Below are 12488 nucleotides of genomic sequence, written 5' to 3'. Positions count from 1 at the left end.
GTGCAGAACTGGAGATTGTAAACCTAGAGCCTTGGTCCAGATTATCTCCATGGACTTTGGTAGAGACGTAAAGGAGGCACCAACTAGAGGGAAATGTGGTTGAAGCAGGAGTGCGTTTGCTAAGACAGAGATGTGGGTGTGATTCTATGCTGTAAGTAAAGCAGAGCACGAGGCTCAGAAACAGGAGAGAAAATGGATGATTAATGGAGTGAAACGCCAGGGGTTGTGGAAGGGAAGGGGAGGGTCTCAAATCCTCTCTCCAGGAATTGGGGAATTCTATATTGGCAACTGGATGACTTAATTGAACTCTCTGATTTCAATGATGCCCACGAAAGAGATAAGCACATGTTAAGTTCCAGGCTATCCCCAGTTGATTTCTATCTTGCAGCTGGTGAAGAAATAAAAGCAAAGTGATAGAGATTGATTTTCAGCTTCTCAGGAGGCCTGGCTGGCACTGATAATGCAGTTGATACTATAATTACTCTGAGAGTCTTTGGGCCCAAGCCCCTGGAACCAGCTTCTGAGTAATTTTATGGGACTGTCACTCTCCACAGGGCTTGAGCCATCCCACCACTTCCAGGAAAACATATTTACCAGGCAGATCTGTAATCCTGTCAAGCCTGCAAGTCTCTTAACGGAGCACTCCTAAAATGAATTTGATTAACACGTACCCCTCTCCAAATATTAATTCCAAGGCTGCTCTTCTAACCGCAGGTGTCATGGTGTCCCACTGTCTTCAGAGTCTGTCCAGCTCATTCTGTCACCAGAGAGGACCTGAGTCATCTCACGCTGGCCACTTCTGTCTTGAACTTTGCAAATGATTGCTCCAGTGCCTCTCACTGACACCTTTTCTAACCCTTCCTGTACCAATCTGCATGGCCTGGAGCAACAAAAGATCCATTCATTCACTGACTTATTCACTCATGGATTGATTCATCCACAAAGTAAACTCAGGCACCGTGCTAGGCACTAGGGATAGATGCTGACAACATGGCGTCCTCAAGGAGCTCAATGTCCAGTGTACAGTCCCTCCTGAAAAGACTAGAGCAATTGGCAATTTCCCAAAGCACACTCTTCCTCTTCCTGTTACCCCTCCTTGCCTTTTCCCAAGTCCTCAGGCAGCCCCACTGTTCACTTTACCCACTCTCCCACTGAGTCTATAAAACCCTCCCTCCATCAGTTCGTTTGCTTTATGCTTCAAATCATAGAGAAACCAATAAATTGTGAACAAATGATTTGGTTCACATAATCGGAAGCCCAGAGGTAGAGCAAACCTGGCTACCTGAAGCCAGTGCCTCAGGCTGTTTCTCTCCTAGTCACGCAGCTGTGTCCTCCTCTATGGCCTGAGTTCATTTTCAGGCTCACAGAGGCAAAATGGCTGTGGTCTTTTTCAAGGGATCAGAGAGGGTGGGAAGTTACACCCCAAATTATCCAACACATTTCCCCTCACATCTCGTTGACCTGAAATGGACCATGAGGCCGTGACAAAACCAATCCCCGTCGCCAGAAGACAGCTGTGTGTTGATTGATTTAGGCCTGGGAAGCCCACACCCGTGACCGTGGCAAGGCAATAAGGTTTCTCTGATGCATTAGGCAAATCAGAGCCCATTTCTGGAGCGGAGGATGGAGGCAACGCTTGAAATTTCATGGCTGCCCTACAAAGGGAATAGTGCAGAGTAGACGTCAGTTGACCACTGGTTGATGACATGACCACAACACAGGAACAGGGACATTCACTGTGGCTCTGACCCTGACATGAGTGAGAAACACCTGTCACTTTTCTGGATGCAAAGTCTCCACAGGATCCAGGCTCCATCCCATGGCCAGAGGGCCTTGGGATGCTCAATTTCCCTTCAGAGTATCCCTTCCATTGCACTCTCCTCAATAATATCGGGAAGTTTGTTCCAAGCAATATTAATGGGCAGATGAGAAGCATAACTGAATTATTTGTAAACCATTATATTTGTCTGCTGGTAGATTGGCCTCTGATGAGAGAAACAAATATTTTCCACGTGGGCTTAGCTGGAGAGGTCATTTTTCATCTGTGTCACACACTATTTTTCATAGGGCAAGGGGAAAGTCTTAGAATTGTCCCACATCCATTGACTTTTTTTTTTTTTTTTTTGCGTTACGCGGGCCTCTCACTGTTGTGGCCTCTCCCGTTGTGGAGCACAGGCTCCGGACGCACATGCTCAGCGGCCACGGCTCACGGGCCCAGCCACTCCGCGGCATGTGGGATCCTCCCGGACCGGGGCACGAACCCGTGTCCCCTGCATCGGCAGGAGGACTCTCAACCACTGCACCACCAGGGAAGCCCCCGTTGACTTATTTTCATGTAAAAGTTAAAGGAAAGACTCCTTCTTGAAAAGTAACGTGCTCTATTTTTTTCTTTTTATAAATTTATTTATTTATTTTTGGCTGCATTGGGTCTTCGTTGCTACACGCAGGTTTTCTCTAGTTGTGGCTAGTGGGGGCTACTCTTCATTGCGGTGTGCGGGCTTCTCGTTGCGGTGGCTTCTCTTGTTGCGGAGCACAGGCTCTAGGCATGCGGGCTTCTGTAGTTGTGGCTCACGGGCTCAGTAGTTGTGGCTCAAGGGATCTAGAGCACAGGTTCAGTAGTTGTGGCGCACGGGCTTAGTTGCACCGCGGCATGTGGGATCTTCCCGGACCAGGGCTCGAACCCTTGTCCCCTGCACTGGCAGGCAGATTCTTAACCATTGTGCCACCAGGGAAGCCCAGCATGTTCTGATTACGGATGACTGAAGTCAGGATTGTGGGAGTTCCTGAAAGGATTTGTAAACAATAAGGTAGAGGGAAAGCTTCCAGGCGCACAGTCCAGCCTTACCCATGGGCTGGGAGATTAGAAGGAACTCTACAGCAGGAAGCAAAGAGGCCTCCCAGAGGATGACGTGGGACTCAGGTCATTGTCCAAAGTACCATCATTTGCTCTGCTCCTAGAAGGAGCTCTGTGTGTGGAAAAGCCTTCAAGGGATGGCAATGATATTATAGCCCCAGATATCAGAACAGGAAGGGCTTTTGAAAAAACTGAAGCCAAGTGAAGTTAGGTAGTTCCTCCAAGATGATTCTCCTAAGGGAATAACCGTTTGGAGGGGCCAGAGATGAAAAGTAAATAGGATTGGCAGAGCCAGAATGCGGGATGGGTCGGGCCTATAACAGACCTTTGAAACTTGCTGGTGGCACCAAGAGTGGACAATGGTGCTCAAACAACAGGTCGCTGAAGGCCATTTCGGAGGGAGTCAGGAGTCTTAGGGTCAGACACAAGGCCAATTTTGGAGCCGAAGAGAAATTCTGCCAAGTGGCACGTCTGCTGCCCCTGTCAGGGTTTACTGTCTGTATCTCTCCTGTATCAGCTCTTGCAGTGGAGGCATCTTCAGGGCATTTGGTATTTGCAGTCCTGAAAGATTCCACCCAGAAGGGAGAGGAAGAAGGGAGCTGTACAAGCATTCGGGTGCTTGTTTTGTGCTCAGCGCTGCGCATCTATTGTGTGTTCCTGTATCAACCCCCTGTCTCCTTCACACACCCACACGTACGCACTTTAACTTGTGATGTTTGTTCTCGTGCCCCCGACTCTGTCTGGGTATATGTGTCGCACTCCCCAAACCCCTGAGCTCTTCTTAGCAAAAAGGGGTTAAAAGCACGATCCTCCCTGATTGTTCTATTGAAGGGTGACCATGGTCTTTGGCACCCAGGAAGGCTAGGTACCTTGTTCATTTCAAGAACAATTCTCAGTATCTGCTATGTACAAGTATGCTGTTAGATTGGGTCTATAGAGAGTAGGGTACAAAAATGATTATCCACTTATATGTGGGATTTAAAATATGACACAAATGAACTTATCTACAAAATAGAAGCAGACTCACAGACATACAGAACAGACTTGTTGTTGCCAAGGGGAACAGGGCAGAGGGGGAGCAGGGGACGATTGGACTGGGAGTTTGGGATTAGCAGATACAAACTATTATATATAGAAAGGATAAACAACCAGGTCCTACTGTATAGCACAGGGACCTATATTCAGTATCTTGTGATAAACCATAATGGAAAAGAATATATATAACATACATATGTATGTATAACTGAATCACTTTGCTGTACATCAGAAACTTAACACAAAATTGTAAATCAACTATTCTTCAATTTAAAAGAATGTGACTATCAAGGAGCAAGGAATAGATCCACTATATGCCTATTCAACTCAAACACATGAATAAACATGATACTAGCCTTACAATTAGCTTTGAGAATACCAAAGAGGGAGAGAGAGCACTTCTGACTGTCATGAAAAGGGGGCATTTGGGCTGTGTATTTAAAGTTAGGCAGGAACTTGATTGTGGATCCCTGGATGCTGTGGGAAGCACGGGCGCAAAGGCTCCTGGGTAAAATGTGCTAAGTGTGCCTGCCTGTTCCTGGGGGACAGCAATTTGTCTGGGGAAGGGGACATGCTACCCTCAGAGAGGTCAGGCACCCACCATACTGGCATTTTACACCTGGTTCAAGAAACTCTTCAGCAAAATTCAGATCAAGTGTTTTTGCCCTGTTTATTGAGAATTTTTGCAGACAGACTACCTGAGAGTAGGAAACCCCTGAAGGTCCCCTGTTCCGTTCCATTCTACTCATTATAGGCTTCTGGCAAGCCTCAGGCCATCCCTCGTGTCAGCGGTGCCTTGGGTACGTCCTTTATCCCGCATCATCTTTGAACCAACACCAGTCTTCCTCTTACATCCTCACTGCAAAGCTTCATCCTCTCCCCCTGGACCACTCCCTTAGTTCCCCATCTCCCCTCCCGGCCCAGGCTCTCCACTCAGGCAGCCACACTTCCCACAGAAACCAACACAGTGACCCTTCTGAAAACTGGGCTTGGCCGTGCCATTTCCCAACTTAAGGCCAACTCAGGACTCACAGTTGAACACAAATAACTAGTTAGTAAGTTCAGCGTGTTCTGATAGAGGGAGGCTCTTCTGATAGAAGTATATAGAACATCCCGGAGAATGTTCAGTCGAATTGGTGTCTGTTCTAAACAATTATTAGAATTATTGGGCATAGGACATCCGGGCAAAAGACAACAAGCAAGGGTGTTCTAAACAGGGATCCGCAGGCAGAAGGGATGCGGGGCCCAAGGCACCCACATTCCGGGACCTCCTTGTGCTTAGAAACACTGCAGCAGGGGCTGATGGGGGATAACAAAGGTGAGCAGTGGGATTGGGGGGGAAGCAAGGCCCCTGAGCTCTCTATAATCCCGCGATCCCGAGGTTGCAGGGGTCACGTCTCACACACACCTGGTGTAAGACCTGCTCCCGAGAGCGTGCCTTTCACCTCCTCAGGCCTCCTGTCCCCAGGCACCCCCTGACCTCACCCTCCTTGGATATGTGATTCTTAGAATCATATTCTTGCCCTCCTTCAATTAGATCAGCCCCTGCAGTGTTTCTACGTCATGTCTAGGGCGTTCTCAGTATTGGATTACATGTCCCTTTAAGGTGGAGGCAAAAGAAAGGCTTGGGAGAAAACTCCTTCCTTGATGATGAGGGCATTCAGAGGCCAGCAGAGAAATAAAGCTCTATTTCTTGGCAGAGCTGCGCAGGTGAAAAGCATTTCTAAGAGGCTGCAGTGTCTATGATTCATGAAGTCATGTCAGAGCCTGTCATACGAGCCTCCCACGAAAAGAACTGTAAGGGGACTTGAACTCCAAGGACAACTGCTCTGTAATGGGCTTCGGCACTCAACGCCATGGGCTTTCAAGACTCAAAAGGAAAGATTAAACCCCAAGGGTATAGGAAAACAGTCTCTGTTTGTCAGGGAGAATAAGCCTGCCCCCGTCCCCACCGCTGACACACCAGCTTTCAAGAATGATCTCTACCCAGGCTTGCTAGGGCTTGTGTTAATATTCAGTCCAGCAGGTGTCTTTGTGGTTTAGTGATTCAATCCCACTTAATTCAGTCCAGTGGATTTTCATAAAGCCACTACTCTGTGCAGGGTCCTTGGCTCAGGCTGAGGAGATGGATGAGACATCCACTCGGACCCTCTGAGAGTTCAAATCCTAATCCAAAGAGACAACAATATCAGTAGCTTACAGGCAAATGGCTTTTCAACGAATTTTCAAATCGAAGGTGTGGGAAAGAGCATCCCTCCCCTGCTCCACGTCACAGCAGCTGCCCTGAGTCCCAGGTCAAGACTCACCTCCTCCAGGATCCTACCTTACCTCCGGGGGTGGGCGGCAAGGCAGGCATTCGAAGGCTGATTTCTCCCTGGAGAGAAGCTGAGGTCTTCCAGGAGGGAGATTTCAGAATATGAAGGGCTTAAGGGAAGGGGAAATTTTGAGGCACGAGGACCACATTTTCAGGACACTAATGCCTTCCTACATCACAACTTAAAACCCAAGGCCTTTCAGAAGCACTGTTTCAGTGTTTCTGACTTTGCAACCCTAAGCACTAAGCAGGGACCATCATGACCAGTTTACAAAGGAGGAAACAGAGGCCTGGAGAAAGAGAAAGTGACAGAAAGACACGGTGAAGCCAGAGGACAGCCCAGGCCTCTTCCCGGTACCCATAGTTGTTTCCTCAGCTGATCCCGGGCGCTGTCCTAAGTGGAAATTTTTATTCCCTGTGTGATGAGACCTGGAACTCGGTAGGCACCCAGCATGTACTAGCTGGTTACAGTAGCAGATGAGGTAAGACATCTGAAGCTTAGCAAAGTGTGGCATGCCTAAGGTCACAAGGCTAAGTAATAACAGACACAGGTTTTCAGTACAGGTCAGTTCTCTGCCCACTGGCCTTTCCCAGACACCACAGCCTTGCGGGCTAAGAAATCAGACATCACCAGCCTGGGTGGTATCTCTGTTCACTGACAGCTACTCTTCCAGCACGGAAAGGAAACTCTCTCCTGATTACTAATAAAGCATCAATTAGAGAAAATTGCCAACAATCCCCAGAGCAGCAAGCAGCATCGCAGAGCCTCCAGTAGGGAGAGAAGAGGCTTGACTGAGTTCCATAAAGAGAAGTCCCCAAGCCCAGAAATGCATAGTTGTCCTGCCCACCTGTAGGTGGCAGCACTTTTGAGCACTTGCTAGCTCTCTCTGGCGGTAACCAGACCTTCATGGCTCAACATTCATGAAACCGTTTGTGTGTGTGTGTTGGGCACTTGACCAGGTGCTAGAGATACAAAAACAAACAGCTACAGGACCCCGTAACCCTCCTAAAATGCAGTCGTAGCCTTGCCACCCAAGCTGGTTGACAAGTTCCTTGAGAACAGGGATCAAGCCTCCTCCCTCCATGGAATGTCCCCCAATCCAGTCACCATCCTGGACACAAAACAGTGGACTCAGGGCCTTGGTCACCAAAAATCACTTCACTCTGTTTGCAAACCCAAGGTTCTGCCCTTAGGAGTGAGTGCTACGCTCCTTCCTTGCTCAGAAAAACAGAAGGCAGGACGGACACCAGGGCTCAGGCCTGGGAACCACCATCAATAAAGTGGGAACTGAAAGAGTAAAGCCAGAAATACAAGCTCCATGAGCCTTGTTAGGCTGCAAGCTTCTCTCAAAAGTACCTTCATTCTTCAATCTTAAAAATAGATATATTTACCAAGACCCTATACATTCGGACAATCTTCCAGGTACACGTTCATCCATCATTTTATTTAACCCTCCCAACCCTCTGGTAAGATAGACATAAACATTCCTATTTTGTAGAAATGAAATAAAGGCCCCCAAAGAGACCAAGTGACCTGCCAAATGTCACACCTCGGGAAGGGCAGACAGGAATTCTACCCAAGGTCTCCAGGCTTTACTGCAAAACTCACTGCCTTGCATTTGAGTGACCGAGTAGAGGTGCACACGCACACACAGATCAGCAGAGTATCTAGAAATCTGTGGTGAATCAATCCTACCCAAGGATACATGAAAGACGCTGAACTTTCTGCAGATTCCCATGGTTTATCACAAGCCTACTGCACACATCAAGGATGGTAGAGCCAAGTGGCTGAGAGCAAAGGATGCAGAGTGAGTGCGCGTCCATCTATCCTCGGCCAAATCACCAACCTCTTTGTGCTCAGTTTCCTCATTCATACAATGCGACAACAACAATTATATACACCTCATATAGAGCTGTGGTATACACACCTCATATAGAGCTGTGGTATATACACCTCATATAGAGCTGTGGTAAACAAGTAATTGAATTAAAACAGATAAACCTAAGAGAACAATGCCCACCATGGTTTGACTTATTAAATATAGGATGTATTGCCAGGCAGTGGGCATGGCACTTCATGTACATTATCTCTACTTTGTCTGACAAATCCAGCAGAGTAGGCAGCACCACCCACTTTTTTAGTTGACACTCTGAAAGTTCAGATCACTTGTCAAAGGTTACACAACTGGAAAAAGACGGGAGGAATATTTTGACCTGTTCTGAGCTGGAGAAACACAATTCCAAAGAACCAAGCCAAGATGTGAGCTCTGGCTCTGACTACCAGCAGAACAAGACAGAATGCCCGTGTTCGCACACCTGAGGGAGAGCCTTGACCCAGCTCAGACTGAAACCTCCACCACGGGTCTTGGCTGCTATCTACTTCCTACGTTTCTGCTCTTCAGACATTTCGTGTTCTCAAGGCTTCTTCTGCCGACCTGAGTAAAAGGAAGGACCATTCTTCCAGCCCCCGCAGAAAAGGGACTCGGGAAGAATTTCCCAAGAGCCTCTGCTTCTCTTGATTGTTTTCTTGAAAGCCTCAGGGAGTTTGAATAACTCGGTTTCAAAATGCTTCCAATGTTCATCCCCACACTGACGCTCTTTCCAGTCATCTGTTATTTATTCTTTTTTTTTTTTTTTTTTTTTTTTTTTTTTTTGCAGTACACGGGCCTCTCACTGCTGTGGCCTCTCCCGTTGCGGAACACAGGCTCCGGACGCGCAGGCTCAGCGGCCATGGCTCACGGTCCCAGCCGCTCCGTGGCATGTGGGATCTTCCCGGACCGGGGCACGAACCTGTGTCCCCTGCATCGGCAGGCGGACTCTCAACCACTGCGACACCAGGGAAGCCCTATTTATTCTTCATTAGTAATGAAAGAGTCAGCAAATCCCATTCGGCATGCTTACCCGAACATCTGGAACTAAAAGCATGCCAAATGCATGCACGTTAATGTGCACATTTCCAATTATGGATTTATGGCCGTCTATCTTGTAATGCTTCAGGAGTTTCAAGCTGGTCCTCACCAATAAATACAACCTTTGGAAATTGTTTTGAACTCCTGCCGCTTTCTTCCTGCTACTGCATCATCATCATCATCAAAATAATGGCGATTGAGGACCTATGCTACCAGTTCTTTTTTTGAATTGAGGTATAATTTACAGACAATAGAATTTACTTTTTGAAGCATACAGGTGAATGAGTATTAACAAATTAATATATCAAACATTTTCACCTAAAAATGTTCCTCTCTGCCCTTCTGCAGTAATCCCCTTCCCCAAGCTCCCTGGTCCTGTCACTAATCTTATTTTTATCTCTACAGTTCTGCCATTTCTAGAACACCAGATAAACAGAATCATACCATCTGTGGTCTCTTGTGTCAGCTTCTTTCACTTACCATTACACTTCTGAAGTTCATCTTTGTTAGGCCCACTGGTTCTTAACCCTCACTGGGCTTCTGAATCTCCTGGAGAATTTTAAAATTATTCAGATGTGTACTCTTACCATGAGAATCAAATTCACTTTGTCCCAGGTAAGGGCGATTTCATTTTAAAAGTTCCCATGGGAATCCAGGTTTGGGAACCCCACTACCATATCCCCAGCTGTTATACATAAATCAGCACCAGTCTTCACCATAAACTTGAAAGGTGTCATTGTCCCATTTTATAGGTGAGGAAAACAAGGTTGGGAACAAGATTAAATATCTCGCCCAAGATCAACCAACAGTGACTGGGAAAGTGTGATTCAAACTCGAGTCTGTCTTTTTCCTGGAGCCCATGCTCCTTTTTCTGTACCCTTTCGCGCTAAGGAGAAAATTCCATACTGTGACAAAGAACCAGTTCCTGCTCTCAAAAGAGGCCGTGGAAAATTTTTACTTTAAAAAAACAAAACAAAACAGCTCCTGTTATTTGGCTGGAGGTGGGTGGAAAGCATCTAAACAATTTTTAGAGCGTGATAAGTATGCTTCATGCTTCAGCAGTAGAAAAATGGCTGAGCAGAAATTTACCAGAGTTTCAGGAGAAAAAAAAAATCACCTGTGGGCTCAGAACAACCTTGATAAATTCTAGCCCAAAGGGTGAGTTGAAGGATGCTACAGGTTTCTGAGACATAGACTTGTCATAAAAAACGTCTCTGCTTGATCAGTACAGTGAAGCCGGGGCTGTAGGACAGGCAAGCTGGTCTTGGAGGTCAGATTGGCCAGAAATAAAATTAAAAGTGCCCTCCTGTCTTTGGTCTCTATACATACACTGCTCACTGGGCTTGCCTGTTATTTGTCTGAAAGAACACTGAGTCCCACAGACATTTTAGAATGAAGAACAGTCTCTTTCTATTTAGCTAACAGCCCAGCAACCAGAGTTTTCAAATGATGTTACTTGACTTCTTTGAAATTAGCAAGACTGTCATCTTTAACAACATTTGCTTTACCGTGTAGTCAGTGCCAGGCGAGGTGCAGAGAATGCATTTGGAAGTTTGGCTTTTTGTACGTGACGTTAGGTACTAGGATGGTACACCAGCAATTTTTTTTTTTTTTTAAGCAGAGGAATGTCAGCAACTGTTTTAATAAGTGAACAGTCCCATCTTGACTAATTCTTTCACGGTTGCAACGTGTACAAATAACCCACGAGAGCCCTAAAAACCACCAAGCAAGTCAACTAGAGCAGCAGGGGGCCAAATGTGAGAGTAGTAACTGTGGCCACCCAGGGAAGGGACAGGCAGGGAGACAGAACTGTGTGTCCCAGCCCCAGCCTGTCCTCAGAAGCCAGTGAGGGGCTTTTGAAACGTTCAGATCCCTGGGCTTTCCCCCAGAGAGCATGCTCAGTAGGAGCCAGACCAGGCTCAGTAGGAGCCAGACCGGGCAGTGTATTTGTTTCCTAGGGATGCTGTGACGAAGGATCACAAACTGGGGGGCTGAAAATACACAGATTCATTGTCTCATAGTTCTGGAGGCTGGAAGTCTGAGGCCAAGGTGTCGGCCGGGTTGGTTCCTTCTGGGGCCTCCTTTCTAGCTTCTGGTAGTTTGCTGGCAATCTTTGGAGTCCCTAGGCTTCTGCTGCAATCCCTGCATTCAAGTGGCGTTCTCCCTACATGTGTGTGCCTCTGTGTCCAAATTTCCCCTTTTTATAAGGACACCGGTCATATTAGATTAGAGGCCCACCTTATCCCATATGACCTCATTCTTGTTTAACAAATTAATCTGCCACAACCTTATTTCCAAATAAGGTCACATCTGAAGTCCTAGGGATAATGATTTCAACCCAGGAATTTGGGGGGTGGGGACACAATTCAACCCATAACAGGCTGGGACTGTCCTTTTAAGCTGATTGCCCAAGTGAGCTTCTCAGCCTCGTTTGAGAACCACTAACTCACAGTAGAGGCAACTCCCTGTGATAAACCTATACCCTTCACAGGAAAAGATAAAACACACACACACACACACACACACACACACACACACACACACCTCTTCTTCCCTCTTACTTTCTAAATACCTCATCTTTGCTTCCCTAAAGCCACTTTATCAGACTAAAGGAGAAAAAAGATTTAGAGAGTGGCAGGGTGGGTCTACAGAAGGTCATTATTACACAGAGGGAACACACTCAACTGTGCATAGGGGCCACCTTCGCTACACACCCACCCTGGTGACTACAGTAAGGGCCAGAGATTGTTGTTAGCAAAAAAAATGTCATATATGAGATGATGTTCAAGGACTGTGAAAGTTTGGTCTTGTCCCTAAAGATGTTCGCTACTCCAAACACCAGGTAAAATTGGACAAGGGTAAATAACACGTTCCTCTCTGTGACAAATTCAAAGAAATGGCATCTGTTCCTTCAGCCCGCTGACTTATATTCAGTTTTCTTGGAAAAGGACACAGGCAAAGGTCAAGCATATATTGTGCACATGCAGAACAGCATGAGGGTATCATGGATTTGATAACAAAGGAGGAGGAAAAGGGTAAAAAAACCTTACAACTATTATTAAGAGTACCGTAAATATTTATTCCACACAAAAAGCAAGGCTTTGGGTTTTGTTTGTTTTTCTGAAAGATAAGTTTCCAGCCAGGAAGAAACATACAAGGACTACCTACAAATGAAAAAGCGTCTTCCACGCATTCTGTATGTTACAGACCTTTGCGTTTTATCTAAAAGTGTGGTTACCGGGGCGGGTTGTTGTGCAGAATTCAGGGCCCTTAGCAATCCAGCCTGCACATAAGCCAGAGGGATCGCTGAAAACGTAAATCAAACCACGTCAGTCTCCTGGTCAACACGCATCAAGTGTTTCCAATTCCAGCAGGA

This window comes from Lipotes vexillifer, unplaced genomic scaffold (genome assembly GCF_000442215.2).
Source record: "Lipotes vexillifer unplaced genomic scaffold, Lipotes_vexillifer_v1.1 scaffold604, whole genome shotgun sequence".
Lineage (NCBI taxonomy): Eukaryota > Metazoa > Chordata > Mammalia > Artiodactyla > Lipotidae > Lipotes > Lipotes vexillifer.
This window is presented reverse-complemented; position numbering follows the sequence as displayed.